The 26,738-nt window shown below is 44.9% G+C and overlaps 1 protein-coding gene across 1 annotated transcript in view; it reads left to right on the top strand.

Moving 5' to 3' along the window:
• DAB1 (DAB adaptor protein 1) overlaps positions 1-26,738 on the top strand; it is a 345,879-nt gene that overhangs the window by 91,562 nt on the left and 227,579 nt on the right. The window contains exon 2 of the mRNA XM_068406705.1: positions 16,619-16,690. The gene's annotated coding sequence lies outside the window, so the exon portion shown is untranslated. The remainder of the gene's footprint in view (positions 1-16,618; positions 16,691-26,738) is intronic.

Here is a 26,738-nt window from a genome sequence, read left to right as displayed (position 1 = left end):
AAATAACATAGCTAGAAATATTCTTTCAAAATTATACTATATTGGTTCTATTAAAAAAAAAAAGCCATCAAAAATGATGAATTCCGTAGAGTCTCTTATAACCACTGGGGATTTTAATGCGATCGCTATCAGGAAACTTATCATTATAGTAGCTGGACTGTGTGCTATGTGGTGAACTGTTCCCTTTTGAAGATACTCATTTTCCTTCCGTCGATGTGATGCGATATGCTTGCAGTCTGGCCGGGCAAGAGTAATAGCTGCGATGAAGACAGCTTGGTGTTTTATTGTGCTCTAAAATAATTCCATTAAGATCTAGTCTCTTTCCTGAGATGAATTCCTGTTTTCACTTTGCTGCGTTTGCAATCGCCCAGCTGCAAGCTTCACCCGCAGCCCCGTCCTGACGGAGAGCCGCGGGCTGTTTTGGCCCTGTTACAGTCAGGTTGATACACTCTCATGAGGTTGTACCTCAGCCTTGCTTGCGAAAAATGCAATACCATGCTCTGTGAAACGGGATTAGGACAGGGAAAACAGAATGTGATAATAAGTTCGGCTTCATCTTGCTTTTTGTGTCGGTGCAAACCTCACCGTGTGATGCTCTGCACCGCTGCTCTACCCTCCGCTGCTGTGCATAGCTCGTGTGCCCACGCTCTGGAGTGAGCTTAGCAACCAAAAAGCATTGCATTCCTTATGGAAAAATGGACATAACAGTGAGAAGCCCTGCGCCGCTTTCCCTCGATCCAATGTTACGTCCCTCGCATACCATACTGGCTCACGGGAGGATGGCGGTGATGCCACCCCGTGAAGGGCCGCGGCTTGTTGCTGCCGCTGTGAGTTTGAAGGGGCAGAGCAGCAGGAGGTCCCGCTCTGATCCCGTCCCCGTTGTAGCGGGGATTGTCCATACAAGCTGTAAGAGATAGTCCTTCCCCTGCAGAGCTCGCAATCTAATAGACGAGACGGAGGCTGTGGGAAAGAGTGTAGCGTTATCCGTCTTCCGCAGATGGGGAAAAGAGGCGCAAAGAGATTAAGCCCAAGGTCGCAGAGGAAGTCTGGGGAAGGACCAGGAACTGAATTCAGCTCTCCCGGGTCTTCGTCCAGTGCCTTAATCACAAAACCTGCCTTTGCCTCTATGCTTTTCTATTATTTAATCAGCTGGAAAAAAAAAAATGCAAATTGATTTAATTAAAGGAGAGAGCAAATTTCTAATTTCAGCCTGGATTCATTCTATGGATATGGAAATTTTGAAGAATGGAGAATAAACATCTGTAATTTATTTTCTCGACAGATGTGTTTTCATTTACACAGCTGTTCAAAAATTACATTTATATATTTTGTGATGTATAATTTCAGCCTAGAAACAGATCTGATGATGGACTGCTGAGAGGTGTCATTTTCTGGCTTGCAGAATAATCCGCTTTCTGGCAAAAAGTCAGTCATGTTTCTTCCCGTAGATGTGGTTTCTTCCTTTAAAGCGTCTCTCAGAATTATTTTATACTTGATGAAACAAATCCTCCAAAGGCTTCATTATTCTGATGGTAGCATCATCTGATTGAATATTTCAATCATAATGTCCTTTGGTGAATTTTAGCAGTTTCCACTGGGGATTTTGGAGGCTTGGATTCATGTGTGTTCCCGAGGTTTTGAGGAACGGGTGTAACAAATTCAGATAATTTCGGATGCAGAGAGTTCATTGGGGAGGAAGATGTTAATGTTTACTCTAGCTGTGGATTAGAATACATTAGATCACCTCTTTCCAACATGAAAAACACAAATGCAGCTTCTGTGGGCCCTGCTCAGCAAAGCATTTAAGCATGTGCTTATTTCTAAGCACGTGAGTGTTGTCTGAGCACGTTCCTGCCACGTATTATTAGTAAATCGCAAAGGTTAACGCAATAAAGTGTCACTCGTCAGATCCGACTGCTAGTGACATCAGCAAGGAAGTGCACGCTTCCCGGTGCCAGGAAAACATTCAATGTTTGTGGTGTGTGCTCCCCATGAGCAGTCTCCGCTGAACTCCTCTTCTTATTTTGTTGTTCCCCTTTGTACCGCCGTGTTGTTCAGAAGCCGTGGGCCCCGGTGCTGCGGGCGCTTCATGTCTTTGCACAGCAGCAGCCTTGTGGGACTGAGCGGGGCCATGCGTGTGCTTTAGGGTTGGCGTTTTGTGAGTGTTGGCGAGATCAGGGCCTCTGTGCAGAGCAGAAGGGGAGGAAAGCAGCTTTTCTGCCTTCATCCTTGATGTTTCTTCCTCGTTCACTGAAAAAATATAGAATCATAGAATGGTTTGGGTTGGAAGGGACCTTAAAGATCATCTAGTTCCAACCCCCCTGCCACAGGCAGGGACACCTTCCACTAGACCAGGTTGCTCCAAGCCCCATCCAACCTGGCCTTGAACACTGCCAGGGAGGGGGCATCCACAACTTCTCTGGGCAACCTGGGCCAGTGTCTCACCACCCTCACAGGAAAGAATTTCTTCCCAATATATAATCTAAATCATCTACCCTCTTTCAGTTTAAAACCGTTCCCCCTCATCCTACATCCCATGCCCTTGTAAAAAGTCCCTCTCCAGCTTTTCTGTAGCCCCTTCAGGTACTGGAAGGCTTCTAGAAGGTCTCGCCGGAGCCTTCTCTTCTCCAGGCTGAACAGCCCCAACTCTCTCAGCCTAATCTATCTTTAGATAATTCTGGAAAAGTTCTGTAGTTTTTGATAAGCGAGTTCCTACAAGGATGCCAATTTTAGAGCTTTCTAGAGAGCTACAACAGCCCTTGGTGCCCCATTGCCTCCTTTTCCCCCTTGCATCCCATGGAGAAAGTATGAAAGATTTTGGCATCCACCTTCAAAGAAGGAGCTCCTCAGGCTCACGTTGCTGCCTCTGAATTGCCGTGTAGCTGAGGACTACTTGTTAGGGTTGTTCTGCTTATTTCAGTCTCACATTAGGTTTTATGAACTTTAATGAACAGTAAGTAATAAATTCACTGAAGAAATTGGGTTAGCCTGTGATTAACATTCAGAGTGATGCAGATGAGTGTACCAATGATGGGAACATGTGCTCACATCACGATGAAATGCAGATGAGAGGCCCTGGAGCAAGCCCAAGGATGTGGGCCAGTGCAGTTTCATCTCTGTCAGTTTTAATCTGATCTAAAGTGCGAGTGCTACCGGCCTGCAGAAGGAACCTCAAACCCTGGGAAGACCTAAATACAACTTCTGTTTTCTATTAGAGGCTCTTAAAACATTTTCTTTACAGTCAAAGCTCCACAACGTAGAAGCGCAAGACACTGTATCTAAAAAACAATATTTCTAACAGTGGGGAAGAGAGGGGAAAATGGTTGGAAGATGCCTCTTGATTTGGTGTAGCTTTTGTAACACGCTGCTTTACTGAGCAGTCATTTGAGTCAATTGAAACCCAGCTGAGCCTCATCGTCTTATGACAGCGCCATTGTACAGAACAGAGGGAAAAACCCACTGCCGCCCCCTCTTTTAAATGAAGTGCAAAGCAATGCTAGAAAGGGAAAGAATAAATCAATTTTAAGTGGTAATCTACGAAGTTGGACAGAAAATGATGAGAAATGAAGCAACTGGTCATAGGAAATTGACCTTGAAAATGGTGTTTATCTTGCAGACGCGGTGGCAGGGCCCTGCTGCAGGCTGGTGGCTGAGTGGGGGTTAAATCAGAGATTCTTTGCTTTGAATCTCAGTTGTTTTTTGGGGGAGTTTCTTTTAAGCCTCTGTATTCTGATGGCTACGCCAGTGGTGCTGCTGAATGGCATCTAGCAGGATTTATTCCTTTGTGGTAGTCTCATATTTTACTCTGTTGCTTGGAAGGCTGCATGTGTTTGGGAGCAGTAATTGCCCAGGGTCAGAATGATTGTGTAATAGATACATACGCTAGGAAAAGAGATGGTATTTTTACCTGGCTTTAATTTCCATACAAATAAACACATTAAAGTGAGTAAAAGGACAAATGAGTAATACATGTCACCTCTGCTATTTTAAACTGTAACACCTACTTACACCAGAAGGACGGCTGTTGCAGTATTATATACAACTTTATTTATGGTAAAGGTACAGAAGGGTGTGGGAGGTGGGATATATTGAGTTTTCACTGAAACTCCTCTAGCAGAAACCAATTGACAGTGTCTTCCTAGGGCGTGTGGTCAGGAGTTCTTCAGATTAACTAAATGCTTTTTGGTTCAACTGGTGACAATCTTGTTGTGCCTTTTTTAGCATCGGCCGTGTCCATGAATGAGCCATGTGCAACTCACTGTGGTGGGTCATCTCCTCTTCTCAGGCACCCACTTACTGAGTGTCTCAGTTACTCCCAACTAAAACATGAAGGTACAAATAGCCTTCTGCCATGCCATGGAGGCTTTATGGTTTTGATGGTCAGCAAAATAACCTGATATTAACACATTAACGTCACTGAAACATTAGAAATCGTTGTGTCAGTTCTAATCTGAACCATCCAAGTGGGCTATCTGGTTTACTCAGGTGGTTAATATAATCCATGACCTCCTTTGCCAACAGATTCTCTTTCAGCGTAAGTCAGATAGCAAACACAGGCAGGAAGGTCGCTGGGGCTTCCCAGGTGTGAGACCAGGTCAAAGCCCTTAAGTACCCCATATTGTGTCTGGTGACTTGTCATACATTTTGACTTACACCTGAGCTTCTAAGCCGCCTGAGGAATAGCTCATATTGGCCATTAGAAGATGCGGTCCAGGCAATATCTGCAGTTGCTTCTGCTTGTATGGCCAGCATCCGCCCTAGCTCTGTGTACGTAAGGGCTTATTTTCCCAGCTGGGACCGTGCGGGTTTGGAAATGCTCCAACTCAGGCGTTTCCCTTGGCTGGGAGCATTTCCTGATCCATTCGGTCCTGCGTGTGTCTACTGGGATAGGATCTGGGACGCGCATCCAGAGCAGGCGCAGGGAAACAAAGGGAGCGAGGTGGGAAGCGGGGCCGCGACGGTGCTCGGCTGCGGGAGGAGAGGAGGGGAGCTGCTCCCAGCAGCTCTCCCTGGAAAACTCTTATTGATCAAGCGCTGGTGACATTTGGGTTGGTTGTGTTATTACAGCGCTGCTGCTCTGATGGAAAACTAACAAATAATAAATCTAAGCAATGTTTTCAGACTGTGCAAAAATTAAGAATTTCGAAGCAAGCCTTCTCCAGATATTTAAAATGCAGTGAGCTTTTTTTGTCCTGGGTCTTGAGATGTTAATGACTTTGACTAATTGTCAACACCACCAATTACTATGACTGATACCTTATCATTTCCCACAATGAGCAATGCTAATTAAAATTGATTGTGCTGCTGTTCTGGCACAGCAGCAAGTTTCCTTTTCATTTTTTGTTTAAACATGAGCTTATTGTGCCGATTTGGTGAATTAAATAAGGGAAGCTCATTATTCTGATGTTTATTTTTGAGCAGGGGCTTTAAGCCACATTGGAAGCCTGTTACAAGTGTCAAAGAAATAGAAGAGCTTGAATGAATTGTATTTTTGGAGTACCAAAACATACACCTAATAATAATATTTAGCACTTTTATACCACAGTGTTTTTTACATGATCGCATTTCTGCACAAATGTAACTGCTTCTATTATCTCTGTAAGGTGGGCAAACACTGTTACCTGTGTTTCACAGATATTGAAGCTGCGACGCAGGAGCTTTGATTCTCTAATAGCGGTGCACTTCAAGCTAGTCACTTCAATTACATTACAGATCTCTGTCTTACAGCAGCGTGAGCTGGCTCAGTTATGATTTGTAAGACTGGCTTGCTTGAATTTTAGAAACGTGGCCTTTTATTTCTCACTTATTTTTTTTAACGTATGGTTATTTCTTTCTCCCAAAGACAGGACCAAGGCTTCCTTGTGGCTGGCCTGCCCTGTGCTGCCTCCTGCCAGTCAATTGGAACAGGCTGCCCAGAGCAGCTGTGGCTGCCCCCTCCCTGGCAGTGTTCAAGGCCAGGTTGGATGGGGCTTGGAGCAGCCTGGTCTAGTGGAAGGTGTCCCTGGGGTTGGAACTAGATGATCTTTAAGGTCACTTCCAACCCAAACCATTCTATGATTCTATGTAGGCATAGCCATACAGGAGGGCTGGAATTGTGCAGTCTCGTGTCCTCCTTTTTCATGGTCTTTGCTTCATCAGCTGAATCTCCTCGTATCAGGAGGGGCTGTTCTTTAACAGGGAGAAGCTGCTGGCGGGGAGGAGAGATGGCTGGATAGTAGCGTGGGACGGTCCCCTTAAACTCATGTGTTACATATCTCCTGTGCAGCACTGCAGTTGTATTCTGCATTCAGCTGTGGGTTTATGTGCGCTTTTCTATGGGGAATGTTTATGGGAGAGGTTATCAACGGAAGATCTACTTGGTTTTTGAACTGTTCTGCTGGTGTCCTCTTCTGAAGTGGCTGATTGCAGTTAACAGCACAAGTCTTTGACCTTACCCTGTCGGAGATTGATTTAATCTGAACAATTGATTCTTTCCATGATCGATCTGTAATGAGTTAATATGTAATGGATATAAATGCATGGAAATGCCTGAGATACTCCTTACTTCCTCCTACATAGTCCGTAAATGAGTCAACTACTTCATGGTAGTTATTAAAAAAAAGGCTTTTAAAGAAATCTATGTGTTGCACTTTTTCATAAACAAGATCTCTTAGGTCTTGACAGAAAGGGAGCCCATGTTTGCCTGCATGGTATCTTGTATGAGCAGTTATAGAGGTGTATGTCAATCAAAAAATGTTTTACATTTATTGGGAGAAAAACTTTTAAATGTCTGGCACTTGAAAGCAAGATAAAAATATTTATATTACAGAAACACCAATAGCAAAAATAGTATCTGAAAAGTAAATATTTCAGTCCTGAACACTTTTTCTTGATTATTTACAGCTACATGGATTTCCCTTGAGCATTGGTTTCTTCCAATCCTGATATGAGCTAGGAGCAACCTTATAAATCTGTAGAGCTCGTTATGCCAGAGTACCATGACTGACTCCAGTGCAAGTCCTCCTTGCTGCAAAAAAGTGGAGGTCCTGCCCTCTCCACCCCTCTTGTTTTGGCTCTCCTGCTCCACCAGTAGTGTTCACGGGGACCTAGATCAAGTTAAAAATCTGGCTGAAAAGTAATTTTTAAAATAATAATAAAAAGAAATGTTTTCAGCAGTGACCAGTTGTTTGATATGGGGTTTCTGCATGGTTACATGAAAGCCAAGGTGGCATCAGGCAGTGGGGGCTTGGCTGTGGGGTCTCAGAGCAAGCCCACCTCCACCGCAGCAGCACAGTTTGATGCCTAATTGAGCTGACCCTGCAAGCGAGGCTTCATGCCGTCTCTCTAATGGTGCTCTCCTGAGCGTTTCACCTAGGTCAATTTGTTTATGTTGGGAAAGTGCTAGGAAAAGGTGCTGGTGAAGTGCAAAGTGTTCTGGCTGGACGTAAGCACTCCCCTTTTTTTAGCGGTAGAAGAGCTGAAAGGAGCGGTGGTCTGCGTTCAGCTGACACGCACCGATGGCACCATTATCAGAAGGTAACGTGTTGCCATCAGTATGTGAAGCTGTGAAATAACATGCCGAGTGTGTCTTCTTTGAAGCACATTGGACCTAATTCTCCTCTCATCTGTACTGATGTCTCTCCGTGGACTACAGTGAAGTTGCTCATGATTTACACTGTAGAAAATCAGAGAGGAATCGTGGATGACTGACTCCCTCAGTGTAACAAGCTGTACGTGGAGGCAGAAGTTTTTACTTTCTCCTCTGTTTCCAAACGTCCCCTGGAGTTTTGTTGTGAAGTCGGTTATGAAAATTGAGAGTGTGTAGGGGGGGAATATGTCATTTGGGTTGTGATTTGCTGTTAATTAAACTTTAGCGTGACACATCCTTTATGTCAGGGGATTCCTGATTCTCATCTCAGTGGCCTGGTAGAATGGAGGAGCATCTCCATTGAGATCAATGCTCATTATTATTTTCCTCATTATCATTATGATGCTCATCAGTATTTGTTCTACAACACCGGCTGTGGAACGGAAGCGTAGGCAGAGATGACCCTCACCCGTTCCTGTTCAAAACCTTTAATTTTTAACAGATAAGAGACACAAAGCCTGGGGAAGGGAAAGTGACAGTGAACTCATGATAGAGAATTAGATCCAACTCCTCAGAAGTCAAAATCAGCCTTTCTTTCCACTGCAAATGACATGATGAGATAATCAGTTTTCATTAGTTTCATCAAAGTACAAGCACTTGCACACAGGTTGAAACCCACAGCACACAAGATGGGTGATGGATGTTATCAGACAGGTTTTAGCTGCATGAAGCTCACGCATCTATGCAAGAGAGGGGCTCAATGGTACATGGGAATGGAGTCTGCCCAAATAACAGGCGAGGCAGAGGGGGAGGGTGGTCAAATTTAGTAAATGTTCCCTAGAGAGAGAAGATCTGGCATGGAAGGTAAGGTCTACAGCCTTGACCTGTACCCTAACAGGATTTTGAGAACTGTTCTTCTTTCTCCTTAGTTGCAAGAGTGTCACTGTGGGAAAAATGCTCATTATACAGTCTGAGGCCTGAACCGTGGCTTTAGGGTGGCACTGTAGGTGGCAGGGAGCTCCAGTATGATTTTCTTGCCTAGCAGTAGCTCCTCCTTGAGGTGCAGATGGGCTGAAGTCAAGACAGGGGAGCTCGGCCTTGGAGGAGAACCAACGGAAGCAAGGTTCAACTCCTGTTCAGCGCCCCTTGAAATAACCTCCTCAGACCCTGTTACACTCACCAGGGGGATGCCGCTGGCATGAAATGCTGAGAAAGGGCAGACGCTGCCAGAAGCGTCTGGGAAACAAATTCGGAAAGATTGTCAAGATGTGGAATGACATTTGGGGGCAAATCCAGGGGCAGAAGAGATGGCCAACATCCCATTCATGTCTGAATGATAACGAACGGAGGGCTGGAGAGAAGCTGGGCTCAGACCGTGATTGCAGACATACCCTGGCAAGTCAGCCTGTTTCTGGACCTGATTTGTGCTACACGTGGGGCAGCAAGAGAAGCATCTGCACTGACATGTACCTGCGGGAGACCTCAAACACAGCAAGCGTTTGATGATCTGACCACCTTGTTTTGCTGGATGACCTTTTGTAAAATCTTGAAAAAGGACCACAGAAGAAGAGGTGTCCCTTTGACTTAGGGACCTGGACCTTCCTGCTTAAAATGTTTAAAATTAGTTCTTTTGGTACTCTGGAACAGAAAAGACTCTTGCCAACCTGACAGCTCATTTCTTCTGGTTTGAGATGTGGGAGGAGGGGTGCAATTTCTGTGACTCGTGTTCTGACAACCAACTGATAATCCCACAACCGTCCCCTTAGTGCCAGTAGTTTCTCTTTCTGCTGATGGGAAGTCATCTGGGGGCTAGGAAGTGGATGGAGTTGTTAAGGCTCTCGCAGAGAAATGATGGGATACAAACACATTGAAGTTGTTGTAGGCTGTACCACAGGAAAAGCTGCAGCTCTCTTTGGGGAAAACAACAGCTCAGAATAGAACAACTGTTGAAAGCTTTGGGGTTCCTGGAACAGATCAAAACCAGTTGGGATCAGCCTTACTTCCAGCCTGATGAAAGAGGTGTTAATCCTGCTGCTCATAAAGAATTTAAGAATATAAATGAGCTGCAGCCTGGAAGAGTAGAAGAATGCTTAAATAAATGATAGAGGCTGGATTGACAGAAAGGCTGACATGCTGGGATCAACTTTTCTCTCTTCTGGACTAGCCAGTTCCCAGCCCCTATAGAGCTCCCGGTTATGGAGAAAGCACCATTGTGATAGTGGTTATCAGACCCCTGACGATGGCTGATGTCCAATGGTCCTGGTCATGGCATTCAAACACCATCTGCAGGTCCTGTACAACGCACTTAACTCTCTGTGGGATGCTGGTTTGACAGCAAGCTCTTGGAAAGCAAGACATGCTTGCCAGGGAATGGACAAGTGTGGTAGGTTGACCTTGGCCAGCTACCAGATGCCCACCCAGATGCTCTCACTCCCTCTCATCACAGGATGGGGGGAGAAAAGTGATGGGGAAGCTCATGAATTGAGATAAAGACAGGGAGACCGCTTACCAATTACTTTCGTGGGCAAAACAGACTTGACTTGAGGAAAATTAATTTATTGCCACTTAAAAATAGAGTAGTATGGTGAGAAACAAAGACAAAAACTCAAACATCTCCTCCCCGTTCCTTCCCAGGCTCAACTCCACTCCTTCATTCCCAACTCCTCTACCTCATCCACCCACAGCAGCGCTGGGTGTGTGGGAATGGGGGGTTATGGTCAGTCCATAACAGCCCCTCTCTGACACTCCTTCTTCCTCACACTTTTCCCCTACCCCAGCGTGGGCCCTTCCATGTGCTGTAGTCCTTCAGGATAAACCTGCGCCAGCATGGGCTTTCCGCAGGCCATGGTTCCTTCAGGAAATATCCTGCTGCTCCAGTATGGGGTCTCCAGGTTCTTCAGTGTGGATATCTGCTCTGGTGTGCTCCTCTCCATGGGCTGCAGGGAAATGCCTGCTCTGCTATGTTGTACGAAATTTGCCCCCATGACCGGAGGCATCAGAGCTCCCGTCCAGGAGGAAGCAGCTTCTACTTGCAGCAGGGGGCGGGGGGGTTGCAGCTGGCGGCGGTGGGGACCCACACTGCGTTCATGGATCCACGAGGCAAAGCGGTGGTTTTGATGTGTTTTCCTGGTGATTTTATAACACCAGCTGTGTCTTGTGTCTGTTGCGCGGTAGCTGTAGTCCTCCCTATCAGGGGTTCGTGTTAAGTTGCAAGCGTTTTGTAGGTAATCTTTTTTTGTTTAAATGCTTATATAAGAGATTAGTTATATTCCAGAATATCTAAGTATAGATAGCATTGGTTTATACAACAAAGGATAATGCTACTTTGTTGCAGAAAACAAACAGAATACTTCTTTTCTTCTGAAAAAGAAAGCATTGCAAGTTACAGAATTAATGCATCACCCCCCAAAAAAAATCCAAAAACAAAACCCCCACCAAATTTTTTCCTCCCCTTCCTCTCCAAGACAGCAGCAGTGTTGAGCATCTGCTCAGGTTCACCCTCTTACTCGTTTGTGCTGTGTGAGTGAGCGCTCTGTGTCCCCTACCTCGAGCCCTGGCTGCTCTCAAGTTTGCTGCAGGAACCGGGTTTGGGGAGGTGTTTTGGTTACACCAAAGTGTTTTGCGGGTCAACCTCGGGAGGTGAACTCATGTCATATTAAAACATTTGCTGTGTGAAAGAAGAGTTTTGGGGCTGTTATGGACCCAGAGAGGGTGGCGAGCTGCTCCCGTTCCTGTGCGCATTATAACCCCGTGCGTTTGTGTAGCACATGGGTTAATGGGCCATGGCTCAAACTTTCTGGAAATTGCCCGTGACCATAGCACTGCGGTGACATTTGACCTGTCCTGGCCCCAAACCAGGGCGGTGTCACCTTTGGGTGAGATCCGTGCTGCTCTTTGCAGCAAGCTACAAGTCTACAGCTTTTTATGCACTTAAAATGGCTGCTGGGGAGAGGATGCAGAGCATACCTTCCTCTTGTGAAAACCCCTTTCACGGTGACAGGTATATTTTAGCATTATGGATTTTCCTAACATATTTTGTTGAAAGGCAGCGAGGTTGCCAATGTGCATCTGTATGTGCTGAGCAGCTGCTGGCTCACAGAGGTGGGTGTTGGGCCGGCTGTGAGGTCCATGTGTGGTAATTTGCCCCTCTGGAGCATGGCACAGCTAATGAGGACAGTCCCTCCAGTCATAGGTAGCACACAGACACTCATCAGAACAGATTGGAAACAGCCTCTGCTGACCGGACTCATGAAAAAGCTGTATTCTGTGCATGGCGAATAGTAGGATGTTGCATATTTTTCATTATTAACTCTGAATCCATACAATTAGGCGTAAAAAAGAAAATAAAATATTCCTATCTGTTAAGTCTAATGATGAAATAATATCCAAGTAAAATATTGATCCCTACCTTGACCTCTCTCTCTTATAAAATAGGAATTTTCATTGTTTCACGGGTTCGTCAGTGCATTGCAGGTACTGGAGTTGGCAGTACATCTTGTACAAACATCATCTCCGCTGTCCTGTTCCCTTCCCTTCCTTCCACCAAGACTTTCCTCTTTTTCTTTCCCTTCCTGTGGGTGATGAGGAGGGTGTCTGCTCGATGGATAGAAAGGACAAAATGCCTTCTTGTGACACCAGAAAGAAAATGATCCAGGGAGTTACAGACCACTAAGCCTTTCATTTGTACCTGGTAAACTGGTTCAAATGATAAGAAAAAAAGAAAACATTTGGGAGATGCTGATAAAATCAGGCTTATCCAGTAGAAAGGTCCTGTAGGATATGGCTGGAAGTGATAGGAAAAGCCTAGGCTTGATGACCCAGCAGGTCACTTACAGTCTTTCACTCTTAATCTGTTAGAAGTCTTTGAACTTGTCAATAAGAAACGAAGAGAGAGGAACTGGCTTATCTCATTTATTTATGATATTGAAAGGTCTTTAGCAAGGCCTCTCATTGAAAGCAGTCAAAAAGACAAGGTAGGCAGGTGAAAGGGAAAAGTTTAGTAGTGAATCAAAACCTGAAGTGAAGTTTAGGTATAGCAGAGCAATTTTCACCTTTGCGGAGGGTTAAACTGGGAGTTCCTTTTATGTTCCTAAGTCCTATATCAGGTCTTTGATCTGGGATGGAGAAGAGGTGGAAGGGTAGCCAGGTTTGTGGGCAGCAAAAAGCCACTGAGGTCGGTCAAGTCCAGGGAAGGCAGTGAGGAAGGTCAGAACAACCTAAACAAGCTAATAAATACATGACATAACATTCAAAAAATGTTCAGTGTTAAGGTATAGCTTTTGCCCACCCTCTGGTTTCTGAGTTTGCTATGGTCAAACCACAAATAAAACAGTTTTCAGTTCTGCAGTCCATGTAGGTGAAGATCTTGTTGGGGCTGTTAATGGGAGAAGAGATGATCTCTCCCTGGTAGCCTCCCGAGGAGGGTCTGCATTTCGGGAAAAACTGTACCAGTGACTTCAGATTCCGATTAATGAGCCTTTTTCAGAAGTACAGAAGAGTTAGACAAACATACATAGTATTATCTAAGAAGCCAGCAATGGTACTCAGCATCAGAGTAGTCCTGTTAGTGGAGAAACCCAAACCTAAGAGGCTTCATGTATCAGTATGAACCATTTCCCAAATTGGTACTGGGATTTCAGTTAGATTTTCTCCCTCCCTTTAGACACCGCATCTTGTTTCTTTTAAATAGCCATGTTTGTCTCTTTGTCCTAAACAGAAAGTTTGAATAAGAGTTAAAAAAATATCATTTTTTAACTCCAGCAGCTTTGCCTGCTGGTCTGACTGTTGCAGCTGCGTGTGTTCCCTGCACCACTGACTTAAAAGGCCGCCGCACCTCTGAATGGATGGAGCCTCCGGCCTTCCCTTTCCCTTTCCCTTTCCCTTTCCCTTTCCCTTTCCCTTTCCCTTTCCCTTTCCCTTTCCCTTTCCCTTTCCCTTTCCCTTTCCCTTTCCCTTTCCCTTTCCCTTTCCCTTTCCCTTTCCCTTTCCCTTTCCCTTTCCCCACTACCTTCTAAGCCAGAGAAAAGCTACTAGATGTCCCTTTCAAAGCCGGGGACTGAAGTCCAGAATGTTGCTAATTAGCAGTGAGAGCTTTTTAAGGAATCGAAACGTTGCATTGTTATGATTTGGGAAACAAAAGCTGAATAAGAACTGTAACACTTAACTATGGAATTCCACTTTATTTTTCTTTAATGCAGGCTGAGCTGCCTTACAGCAATCTTTTAAATGTAATGATTGAGACTATTATAGGAAATACTATACAAAGCAGCATTTTTTTTTTTTGCAGCCTAAATAATAAGTAGGGCAAGGTTTTAAATGAGGCTAGAGTAATGAATGCTGTACAATAATGTTGATGATAAATTTCCCCGGAGGATAAAGTGGAAGAACAGAAGCAGGCTGTATTTAATCATGCAAAGTTAAAGGAATGCAGACCAACAAATATTTGTAGAGATGTACAGTTTTTCTAACCTTTTCTGAGATATTCCTGCCCCTTTTTCACCTGAGAAACTTAGCAGAAATTCAGGTCTTTCGGTGTGTAATAATTAGGAGGTGGAATTGGTCACATAGGGTCATGCGTTTCTTTGATGTAGTGCACAGAAATTCCCGCTTCCTTGCAGGCTGGGGGACTCAGACAATAAGACATTTGTTTTTCACAGCTATTTCATTCATCAGTGAGTCTGAAAAGCTTGCTTTGAGCAGCTATACAGCATGTGATGACATACTCTGCAGCTGCTCTTCACCTGGTATTGACCCAAGGAGATATGTCCCCACCATACAGCCGAGCGCGGTGCGGAGATCCTCGCTTTGCTCCCCAAAGCGATATAGTCACCTTCGTGCAGAGCTACATGCAGAATAGTAAAAAGGTCCATGCGTTGCATTGCAGAGACGACGTCTGGGCTTCCACGTACTGAGCAAGCTCAAAATCTTTGCCCCGTGCTCCATCGCCCTGTGTAGACCTGCCCTTCCCATGCACATACCAAAGACCATCCTCCTCAGAGGTGGCGCTCCTCAAAGGTGATGCTCCCCGGCTGTGGTTTCTTCTGGTCTTTGCTATTTGTCTTCAGGAGGCAAGCACGACTTCAAAAACTTAAGAGACAGTAAAAAAGTCACTGCTGACATCTGGCTTAGCGTGTTCCTGGTTGTTCTGCACAGATGCACATGTTTGTGGTAGGGTTAAGCATGGGGTTGGCTTGCTTTGTGATTTTATTTTTTTAAATAACTGTTAAAAGTAGGGTGTTTCGGTGGACTTTAGCTCCACCTATAACAGTATTCACTCGGCAGAGGCAAAAACCTGAAGATTTCTGTTCTGCTGATCAATACTTAAAGCATATATTGATTTCCAATTTAGGTGTTAACTTTTCAGCTCTTAGAAATGCTCTCAATATCAATTTTCACCTTGCCTGATGTTCATTATATACTGAACATTATGACAGTGAGCAAGCTAGGATCTCATCTGGTGAGACGATTAGTTCTAGTGACTTCAAGACTGCAACGTGCGAAGATTTACTTGTCTTGTGTAAGCATAATGGTAGCATGAAATATCTGTGTTTAAGGCAATGACCTTTTATTCTGGCCTGACACAGGCTTCCTCTAGTGTTTCTTAGTCTGTGTAGTCCACCCCTGAAATGATACAATAAACAAATTAATAGCGCTCTTTATTACAGTCATGTTGTTTTCTCATAATAATTCATTGGAAATGAGCCTGAGGTCCCCAGCTCAGGTTGCTGGATGGCTGGACTTTATTTAAGCAATAAGACACACACGATAAGCAGTGCATTCCTATGTGATTATGCCTCCAGTAGTGTTAGGAGGCACAAGGTCAAAAGGCTCAGTGACTTTTAACTACCTGAGAAGTGCCTTGTAATCCCCTGCAAATGGCCTGTCTGCCATGTCTTACTGCTGTAACAGAGAGGGAGTTATTTCTTTTTAAAGGCAGGCACATGAATAACCTCTGTAACTGGCACGGGTATGACATCACTGACTGCCAAGCAGAAATCCTCTTTTGTCTTGGATTTTAACACCTGAATTTCAAGTTCAGGTCATCTGCACAAACTGATTTTGTTAAAATGGTGTTTAATCCTCTTTGTGCTCTGAGTCCCATCTGCTTGCTTTGGTGGGGAAAGCACTGTTCCTGCTATGTGCCTGTGTGCTGTGAATTGCTCTGCAGTAGCTTTTGTATCGTCATCAGGAGCTAAACAGTGACTGCAAAGTCTTTGCAGAGCTGGTGACATAGAAGCCATGGCCTGACTTGTAGTGCCTAGAACATTATTTAGGCTCAGGGACACAAGCAATCAAGGAAGCAAAGGGGAGGGTGGACAGCGAGGTGAGCACTTCAGGATGCAGGCAGCATGGCTGGGGTTTCAAAATCAATGTGTAGCCATCACATTCTTTCAGCCTAGCACTGCCCTTTCCTTTTTATTGGCAAACATAGCCCCAAAATAATAAAATCATCCTGATTTACAGTTATTGTTGATAAAATAGGTACACATAGGTGGCAGCTTACTAGCCTGAGCAGATAAGGAGCAGGCCACAAGAAGGATGCTTCCAGCTAGCCGTTGCTTCTTTGGCAGGGGAGAGAAAAGCCTGCACTAAATCCCGTGGTCAATCCCAGAGGATGTTTTTCCTTTGGGAAAATGGGAATGGATGGCAGAGGTCACAGCTCGCCCACGTCTCACGGCTGTTGGTGGGTGGGATGAGAGCATCTGCTGGTCGAGGGGATGCTATGAAAGTCGTTGTTCGGTTGCAGAGGGTTTGGGGGGCAAAGTGAGAGGAATCATCATCCTGTTAGAGGGCAAAATTTTAACAAATACTTCTAAAGGCTTAAAATAAATCTATCTTCATAGCCTGACTGCAGTGCTTTTTTCCTTAGGTATGTTATAGAGGCAATGATACCTCTACAGTGAACTCAATTAACCTTCTGCAGCCTTCCATGTGACAGGGAATCCTAAATCATCTTTTTTATGAGTGTATGTGCAAGATTTGAAGCTACTCTGAACTTAGCATTAATAAATGCCATTTCCTAATTGGTGCCCATTCGTTTGTTTCTTACAGTGAGAAAGACATGGTGGCTGTGAGTGGGATCTAGTGCTCATGGTCGAAAAGAGCTTTCCACACTGGAGTGAGGTAACTTTATATTATCATTGTTATTAGCGCAAAGCTGTTGCTTGTGTGTGGGTGCCTTTTGGGGTTTCTGTTGTTCGGTGGTGTTTTAAGAAGATCTTGAAGAATTTAGCTTTGTTTCTCTGCATTGTTTTGTGTAAATGGACATTCATTGCCAAGAAAAGCTACGTGACTTTCCTCTGTCTGAGACCCGGTGCATTTTGAGTGTCCTTTGGAAGTGCTACTGTTACCGGAAAACAGTAACCAAGAAAACTCTCTAAACCAAATGATAGTTTAGAAAGCCAACACTGGTTTATTGCAGCGCTGGGTGTGTGGAGGATCTCTCCTCCTAGCATGCATACCTAGGAACAAAAACATACTCATTATATACATTACAGAAAAATGAATATTCATATAATTCCAAGAAAAGCCCACCTATTCCGAGAAACTTATGCATATGCTAATACATTACGTAATTGTCTTTGCGCATGCGTCCTAAATTGGGGAAGGGGTCTTGGGTGGTCCCTGGGGGTCTCTAGTGGTCGCAATCCCCTCGTAATTGTGCTTCTGCGCAAGCGTGGTCGAGGCCTTCTTGTTGACAAGTGCAGGTGGCCTCAAGGAGAAGATGTTGTTCTGATTCTCACTGGACTTATCTCTGCTCCAGCGCCAGAGTTTGTGAATCAAGTTAATTTAGACATCACAAAGTTGTTTTTCACAGTCCTGTTTGTCTTTAGCCCTTCTTTATAATTAGCAAGGAATTTAGCAGAGACCTTGGATTTTCTAAGACTAAGCGCAAGCAAGAATCATTGACGACTATAACACTGTTATCAGTCCCATAAGCAGACTCTATCTACAAAACATGTAGTTTGCCTCAGAACATATTATTCTCTGTTATTCTAGCTGAAAGGAAAATTACTGACAGGAAAGTTGATTCTGTGTAAAGGTAACACAGAGTAGGCCTTTTAGAGCCTACTCTGAGGCCTACTATTGCTAAAGTGTTGCTAAACCATCTGGTATCACTGTGGGAAAAAGGATAGGAAGAAAAATCTCTGTACGTAGGCTTCCAGAGCTCGGTTTCCCTACAAACCTTCCTTCTGCTCTGTGACACATCCCAGTAGGTGCACATCGTGTCAGAAGGCTCAGTAGCATTGGCTCCGGCCTCACTTCTGAGATCTTTGCCTGAACACATGCTGTATGGAGCAAAATGTTGCGTCTAGGAGAGAGGATGTCAGCGATAAATGAGAAAACAAGAGAAATGGATGATCCCCCATAATGCATACCCTATAATACAATCATTGTTGTTTGATAAAAGAGACACTTCTAGCAGCTCTCAGTGCCCTGCTAGGTATGCCTGGATTTATTATTCAAAAAGGCACAATCAAATCTCTTCATTCAGTTGACAAATGGGAGCTATTCAATTCAGTATCTGCCTCTTATTTATAGCATATAGTGGGGTGATTTATATGCTAGCTGCAGATCTTCCAAAACAGTTTTAATTAGCAGCATTGGCTACTTGAATGGGAGTCCTGTAGCTTCCCTGTCATACACATGCCCTTAAAACACCATAGAAATCTTACTCTTTGCCAGGCAATGCTTCTCTGTTTTTTTCTTTTAATGCTAGCAAGAAAATGTACCTGTGCTTTAGTAGCTCGGAGAACGCATTCGTGTTTGCAGCTCCGAGGGGGCAGGCAGGGGAGGTGGAGGAAGGTAACGCCAGTTATTGCTGTGCCTTGGGGAAATGGGGCAGCCCTTGGGGCATTAGCATTAACATCACATGGGAGTTTGCAAATGTCATAAGCAACTTTGGTTTTGAGAGCAAAGGAAGCGCCGAAGACGCCAAGGCCAGCTGCTCCTGGATGCTGTGCTTGGAGGGGGATGGATCTGCGAAGGCAGGAGCCCTCATCTTGGCGTGTCCTGTGGCTGGAGCGTTCACAACGTTATTTTTCCTGTGTGCATTGTGTGATGATATAAGTGAGCATTTCCCCCCAGTTCCCTTATCCGCAGAGCTGCTCTGGCTTGTGGTCTAATTGGTACCCCTGAGGTACGGACCAGAGCAAGGCACGGCGCGGAGGTGAGTTCAGTGAAGGCACTAGTTTGAGTCTCTATTATATTTTCACGCATCTAGGAGGAATGTAATCCCTTAGAGACCTCTGCCTATCTGTCAAACCTGAGATCAGCCAACAGGTTCAGAAGTTATTTGGGGAAGCAATGACTGACAGAACAATTGCACATCTCGTGGTTGTTTTTTTTTTCTGAGAAACCAGACTAAAAAACACAGGAAACATAAAGAGTGTTTTTGTGCTTTATGCGTGTGTGCAGCATGCAGAATGGTCTGTCGTTATGCTTCCACTGATCTTTTTTTTGACATGAGCAACGCAGTCGTTCTGTCTTCACATCAAATAAGCCTTTGTACTACTTGTCACCAGCGCGCAGTGTCTGTGTACGCGTGTAAACTCGGTGTTTCCTTCATCCCCTTGTCAAAACCCTGCTGCTGCTGCCTGCAGGGGCACGGTTCTGCTAAATCGCTGGGTGGTTTGCAGCAGCACGCTGGCTGTGACGGTTACTGTGGAGAGCAAGGAAACCTTAGAAATTCTATCTCAAGTTTGAGGTTGACAATAATATGAAAAGAGAGGACACGAGCACTGGACCTGGTCGCAGTGTCTCTGCATGTGCATCCCTTGGAGGAGGCCAAGGAAGCAAGCCCCAGCTGAGAGAGGGGAGGCTGAATAAAGTTCATCGCTGCCCCGCCAACACCGTATGTGTGTGGTGCTTAGGGGACTGATGGGAAAACGGGGAAGGAGGAGATGAGGACATAAAAATCCTGCTACAAACAGGCCTGAGAATGAACGTGGTCAGAAGGAAGAGTAGACAGGGTGGGGAACAGAAATGGTTCCTGTGGTTTGCAAGTTGGAGGTGATGGGCTCTGCAGCCAGGACGGAAACACGGCCACGGATAGTTCTCAAATCAGTGCCTGCACTGTGGAAATGTCAGAGTCCTCTGGCTAAACACAAGTCAGACTTTTTTTTTTTTCATCTATGAAAGTTCTGTTTAGGACTTTTTATTTCCTTTTCTGAGCATATCAATAAAGCACATTGTTTAAGAAGCTTTCAAATTATTAACGTATTTGGTCTTGTCTTTCAGCCAAATGAATAGTATTTGGTAAACTGTCTTTGGATGTTACACTAAGTGCTTTTCTGCTGCAATTCTACTAGAGCATAGGGCTGAATTTGATAGTTACCTATTAGTGATTAGGAAGTGAAGGGCTTTCAGTGCGTCTGTACTGCAGAATAGGCTTTGACTGATAGATCAGGCATTATGCATTTCATCATTTTAAAATTTGGCCTCAAAGTAATGAGATTTCCTCTTAAAATTCCTCTTTTCCCCAATATTTTGAATACATTTTGAAAGCATGAATTGGGGAGGAAAAGAAAGAGAGAGAGCAGTTTTGTTCATAAACACTTAAATATTAAATTGTGCATTAGTCAGTGGTACAGACTGAAGTCTGCCGGAGAAAGGTACTTTTAAATTACCAAAATATTAACATTGTAATTATTGAGCATGGATAATAGTTATGAATTATGGATCATTCAGGTTAGCAAAGTCACAGCTGCCTGATAGAGAAAGGTATGATGGGAACGTGAGGGAAGATGATTGACGATTCCCTCTTCATGTTTTCATACGCTCTTCTTGGCAAAGGAGGTTGCTGGCCCCACCAGGGCTTTTTGATGTGCCAGCCCAGCTGGAAGGCCATGGGCGCTGGGCTGTATTTGACACTGTCACCGTTTGTCACCACTGAAAAGTCTTGGCGTGCTCCGAGGCACAGCACCTGCAACGGGAATCCCTGCTGCTTTTAAACCTTGTCCTCCCTGAGGAGGCCCTGGAGGGTGGCAGCGATGAGGAGTGGTTAAGGACCGTGGCTCTAACTTTGTTGATGACCTGCTATCTCATCTTGAGAAAATAACTTCCTGTCACCACCTCTCAGTTCCTCTGTCTGTAGAATGAAGATAACATCATGTCATTCCTCTGCAAAATGTTTTGACATCTATGAAGGAAAAGTATAACCTCGAAGCACACAATATCCTACTACAAAGCGACTCTGACAGAAGCTCCAGGCAGTGCTTGCTGTTAGGATTTATATTTTTTTCTCTGTGACTGGGGGTTGCGGTGGCAAGAGGTCCTGCCCTGTCCTGCTCCGTTTTATAAGGGCAAGTTGCTGATGGTGTTATCACGCAGCTGCTCTTCCATCGGTTATTCACTTTGTATCTGGCCAGCTTCTTGCCTTTTCTTCAGCTACATCTATTTTATCCAAACAAAACTGGTTTTGCTTTTACTTCATTTTTTAGAGGAGGGCTGTAATGTGCTTGAATTGTTTGTAATAAACTTTTGAGATTCAGTGACCTTTGTTAATCAGGAAGAGTTTTTTTTGAGGTCTACAGGAAGAATTAATCATATGTATACTGTTTGCTTTAAAAAGCCTCTTACTGAATTTGGGATTTCCCAGGTAGCCATCGAAAGGTCAGAGGCTGGAGGCAGAAGCTGTGAGCAGCTGGGAAGAGGAGAGCTGGAGAGCAGTGCAGGAGGACAAACCATCTCAGAGTAGTTTCATAAGTAGGGAGAGATCTCTGGTAACACATGGAATTGGGGAGAGACCAATGTGTTTGAGAGACTGGCCTCAAGCCAGAAATTTGGAGTACCTAAGGAAACAATACACAAACTAGCAGCATGCTGTTGTACCATGCTCATATTTGCTTGTGATATTCTGCAGTTTCAAAAGCAAGTTTTCGTGCTTTCAACAAAATGTTCCTTGGCCCTACAAGACTCTAAAGTCATACGCAGCTCAAAGAAACCATGAGAATTTTGAAGAAGTTTGCAGTCAGCTGCTGGTGCCTCAGCTGGCACCTTCTCGCAGGCACACAGGGTACAGGAGTCTCTAAAGGAGAAGGTTTGCCTCATGGACCTTGCCGCTGTCAGCTGTTGGTGAGAGCAGCATGTCCTTCCAAGTGTCCACCTAAACCTTCCCAGCATCACAGTGCCGTAGCGAGGACCATCCAGACTCCAGTCCCCTCCTGCTGATGAGAGCAAGCCCCAGGGCTGTGCTGAGGAAGGACGTCTCTAGTCTCTGCAGGAACCAGAAAAGCCACTGCTGCCTGCACGTGTTGCTTGATGTACTGGGGAGAGGAGGTTGGATGCAGTTCATCCTTGCAATTGCAAAAATGAGTGAACTGCATCAGAAGTTACCATTAACATCCTGAAGTAGCAATGGCTGTAGAAGCAGAGGAACGGTAGGGACTTTCTCCGTTATCCAGTCGTATGTCCTGTACCTTCGTGTCACACTTTTGAAGCGGATTCCCTGGAGAGCCCCTTTCCTAGAAGCTTCCTGGGATGAAGCAGAGCTGTCGGTCATGTTGGGTGGTTCACGGTCAGAGCAGTGGAAGGTGGCTCCAAAGCTGCCAGTGCAGGCCCCCTGAAGAGAGAGAAGGCTTTCTCCTGCTTTGTGTCCTTGCTCAATGCGTTCGATGAAGTTTAGCTTGGGGGATTTCACAGTATAGCAAACCCCTGTGGGGTTCTTCTCTCTTACCAACCTCTATAGCGATGATTATGGGGACCTTATAGCTCTGGGTTAAACCCATGGAGAAAAAGAGTTCATGGAGAAAAGGGCAGTTGTCAAAAGAGGGGGACAGTCAATGTCATCAATATCCTAAAGGCTGCAATGTCTTGCTCTATAGGGTCCTTACTAAGGAAGGTTTTTCTCTGAATTTTACAGAACTCTGCGTGTTTAAGCCAAACCCCTTAATGTTGTTTTAATGTGTTTTGCTGTATTCAGCAGTGGTTTTTACCTGTGAGCCCTGGGCATGCTGTTTCTCGATGAAGATAATGTTGGGAGATGTCTCACAAATTAGTTTCCGTGCAGTGAAGTCTTTCATCTCCTGCTGTGCAGCTCTGTTGTTCACCCCACTTAGCTTCTTCAGATGATGCACTGGAGCCTGCTCTCAAACTTGTTTTCAAATTTTTTCAAGTCTTGGAGAATACTTCTGTTATATGTTACAGGGAAGCACATTTGGAGGGTTTCATTCCCAGAAGCACATTGCGTGACAGTCTGGAGAGTTTGCCTGACTACTTCTGTGCCCGTACAGGAGGAGGACATCTTGAGCACCATTAACCAACCCTTCCCTTGCAAGCAAGTGGAGGGAAAGAGATGTCACCTCACCAACCATCATTTAGCAGTGTGTGCTCTTCACTAGGGATATATTTAGGGCCTGATTTCTGCCAGTGCTCAGAGGGACCTTGCTCCCAGGAGGGCCCTGCTGTGGTGGCGTGGCTCAGAGCCCAGGGGCTTCTCGGGGCTCATCCTGCAACAGTGAAGCATGGGCATTGCTCTTTGTCCCGATGATTAAAGAACAGAGCTTTCTCTTTAAAGAGTTCATTCCTCAAAAACATTAATGGAAAAGTTATGGCCTAGGAACATTTCCATCTGATCCAGAACATACAGAAAGTCTGGATATGAATGATTTAAAGACTATGGGAAAGCATAAAGATGTTGAGGTGAATTTACTGCTTTGTTCGGTGCCACAGATTGTGTGAGGGCTCTTCAGCATGAATTAAAGAAAGGTTCCAGTCATGAGATATTACAGTTTAATTCAGACATTAGTACAGTAGGGGAGAAGACAGTAATGTAATGGCACAACCAAATAGGATTTCCCATTTCCAATAGGATCGCACCTATGATGTATTTGGTCCTGTTTCTGTACGGACAGTGCTCTGTGTGTCAGCAAAAATAATGTGATATAGGATAACAGGCAGCTGTGGAAGGATTTACCTGGAGCAAGCTCTATCTACTAATAATTGGCTCATATCCCAACCCTAACTGTGAGAGTTCATTGTTAAAAAGCCCTATTGGGTGCCAGCGAGGACGTTCTCCTGACCTTCACCAGCCTCAATGCATTAACAAATCACCTACATCTGCACCTTGTTCGTACAAATAGCAGCGAGTTCTGTGGGACAATGTGTTTAAAAACACACACAACATTTTTTAAAGGCAGTTTAAAATGTGATGTTTGTCAGAGTCATCTGTTGCCCCGTTTTTGTACTGAGAAGATGGTACGCTAGAGAGCCTGCTTTATCTTTGTTAAATCTCTTGCCACTCAAGTATACCACCCCCCATCAATTTTATTCATCCCTTCTCCAAATTGAAGAAGGTACCAGTTTTCCTCTAAAAATATTTGCAGATGGTATCTAAGCTTTTAAACTATTTCTTTTCTTTTTGAGGTTGGATGTGCCAGTGTTTCAGTCGAGGTTGGATACCCTTCCTGGCTTGGTATTTGAAGTATCATTTCTTGTTCTAGTCTCTCTAGATCTTTGCTTTGACTCTCTGACTGCTTCTGTTTACAGATGTGTGACTTTCCTGGAGCTTTTATTTCTCCTAGAAAATGTGGAGGAAATAGAGGTGGCTGCAGAAGAGCACTGTGCTTGGGTGACTTCTGTTCTAGAAAATTGGTTTTAGCCTTCCGGAGGCTTTCTTTCCCCCCTGATTTTTTTTTCCAGTTTAGGAATTTCCAGCAATGGCTCTGAAGTAATCCCAGCGCTCTGTCTCTTTCCATTTTTCGGCTGAGAAAGCTTTGCACTGTACGTTCCAGAGGCCATCAAACTGGGGTCTATTGCACATCAAGCAGTCTGCTGCGTGTTTGCTGCTCTCCTCAGAAACAGCATTCCTGGAGCCATGCCGTGAGGAGCTCGGCGAACAGATGGGCCAGGAAAGTACCTTGCTCTCGGTGGGTCTGGAGAATGAACTCATTATACAGCCAGTGGTCTGTCACACGAGCCTTGTTTAGCAGTGGCTGGTGTAAAAAAACAAACCCTGGAAAGTGGTGCTGTGCCAGGCATGGCGGTGTCATTCAGCGAGCGAGCTTGTTGGGTATGAGGAATAGCGAGGAAGCCGGGAGAGGCAGAAAGTTTACAAACAGGCATCGAAAAGCTTCATGAAAAGTGACAGGAAGTCCACCTTTCGGGAATCAAAAAATGTCACGGGGAGAGGAAGCCACATTTCAAGGCTGGCTCTGCGACTTGGACACACCTGAGATGAAGGCGTTTCCTTAGATGGTACGTCCTGCCAGGTATCTCCTAAAAAAGCCATAAAGTATTAACAAAACACGTTAAAAAAGCATTATGTTCCAACAAAAAAGGACCAAAAGTCCTTTTAGACTGCATAGGCAACTGGATGGCTTTTCATCTTTCTCCCCTTCACATGCCAACTGGGAAACATCTCTGAGCTCCATGCGGCTCAGCCTCCTGCGTTGACAGCCGGGGAGTATCCATGGGGCTGCTGAGCTCAAACCGCCCGAGAAATGTAACATCTTCCTCCATGTTTCTTGCCCACTCATCAGCGAGGAGCACACTTTGCTAGAAGTGTGGTGTGATTCTGAAAAGCCAGAAGAGATGAGATTTGGCTTGGTTGTTGCAGTGATGGCTTGAGGATTGCCGGACTCCTCAGTAGCTGTTGCTTTGGTTGCTGTTAAAGATAGGGAAATTTTTGGCACTGATTTACTCAGAGGAATATAAAAAATGTCAGTCGGCAGCAGTCTTGGAAAGGGAGAGTGCAGGGTGGGAATGATTTTGTTTATTTATAGTAAAATCCATTAGGAATATGAGGGAAATTGTTGTCTCTGAGTTGCTCTGTGGGTTTGTAAGTGACTGATTGATAGCACGTTAATAGTTTTAAGCTCTTTGCTTCAATAACATCATTGGGAAATCTGGCTGAAAAATATTTGACCGCTTGTATAATCACAAGTTTTATGCAGACAAAGCATCCACCGCTGTCATGTGGAGTGGGGTCCTACACCCGCGTGGGAGAGTCTCATCAAGTAAACACATATATCTGGTCAGCGCCGGTAAGATCTCCTGTGTGGGGAGAAGTGGGAAGTTACTTTAGCTTCGAATTAAGCAGAATGTTGTGATTTTAAAATGTATAAAGACACCAAAAATGTGTCCCCACAGGCTACTGCTGGGCTTTTTTTGTTGTTTTTTTTTTTTTTTTGAAAACTAGTACCTGACACAGCTGGCACCGTGACGGTATGTAACCTTTACCATAGGTGAAGAGGCTGGAGGCAGACAGATGTTCCAGTGTTGTTGGCTGCGGATTCTGTGTTCTGTGCCCGCACGTTGTGCCCAGATGGTCCTTTGTAGTAATGCGGCAGCCTCTACCTCCTAACGCCCCGTCCCACCTGTTGACACTTACAGTATGTCTCAAAAGAATAGCTGACTTGCTGGGGAGAGGAAGACAAACAGATACAGCAGCACTTCTGGCTGTGAAACAAGGCAAGCTGTGTTGTAGCACATAGCAAGGAAGCCAGCAATGACAGAACTCTCCAAAGCAGGAGGCTGTGTATAAGTAATACATTCTGGTAATTCACCAGGTTGTGGTATGTATGGAAATAGAGGATTTTTTTTTTTTTTTTAATGAAAGGGAGCTTCTGTCCTGAGAAAAATTAGTTGATGCTGAATTGGATTCGGTTCTCCTCCTGCATGCTCAGCTTTATACAGAGAATAAAAAAGGGCACAGAAGAACAAATTGACTCTGTAAACCACCTCTTACAATCCTGCCAGGATTGAACCCTTCCCATAGAGATGAGCCCCCTGCCCACATAGAGAGTAGCTGAAGTGGAGAAGCCCCTTTGTAGAGGCAGCTACGGAGCTCTGTTAGGGCAGTTTCACAGCGGGTTTCGGCAGACTGCACCCGCGCTGCGTCCCGAGGGGCCATCCCCTTCTGGGCTGGCTGCGACGGGATATCGCTGCTACCTGAAGGGAGGTTGTAGTGAAGTGGGAGTTGGCCTCTTCTCCCGGGCAACTAGCGACAGGACAAGAGGACACAGCCTCAAGCTTCGCCAGGGGAGGTTCAAGTTGGACATTAGGAAGCATTTCTTCTCAGAAAGGGTCATTAGCCATTGGAAGGGGCTGCCCAGGGAGGTGGTGGAGTCACCATCTCTGGATGTGTTTAAGAAAAGCCTGGACATGGCACTTAGTGCTATGGTCTAGTTGCCATGGTGGTGTCAGGGCAATGGTTGGACTCGATGATCCC

The sequence above is a fragment of the Nyctibius grandis genome, chromosome 8, assembly GCF_013368605.1.
Source record: "Nyctibius grandis isolate bNycGra1 chromosome 8, bNycGra1.pri, whole genome shotgun sequence".
Lineage (NCBI taxonomy): Eukaryota > Metazoa > Chordata > Aves > Nyctibiiformes > Nyctibiidae > Nyctibius > Nyctibius grandis.
The sequence above is the reverse complement of the archived record's forward strand: the minus strand, read 5'-3'. Positions and strand labels throughout refer to the sequence as shown.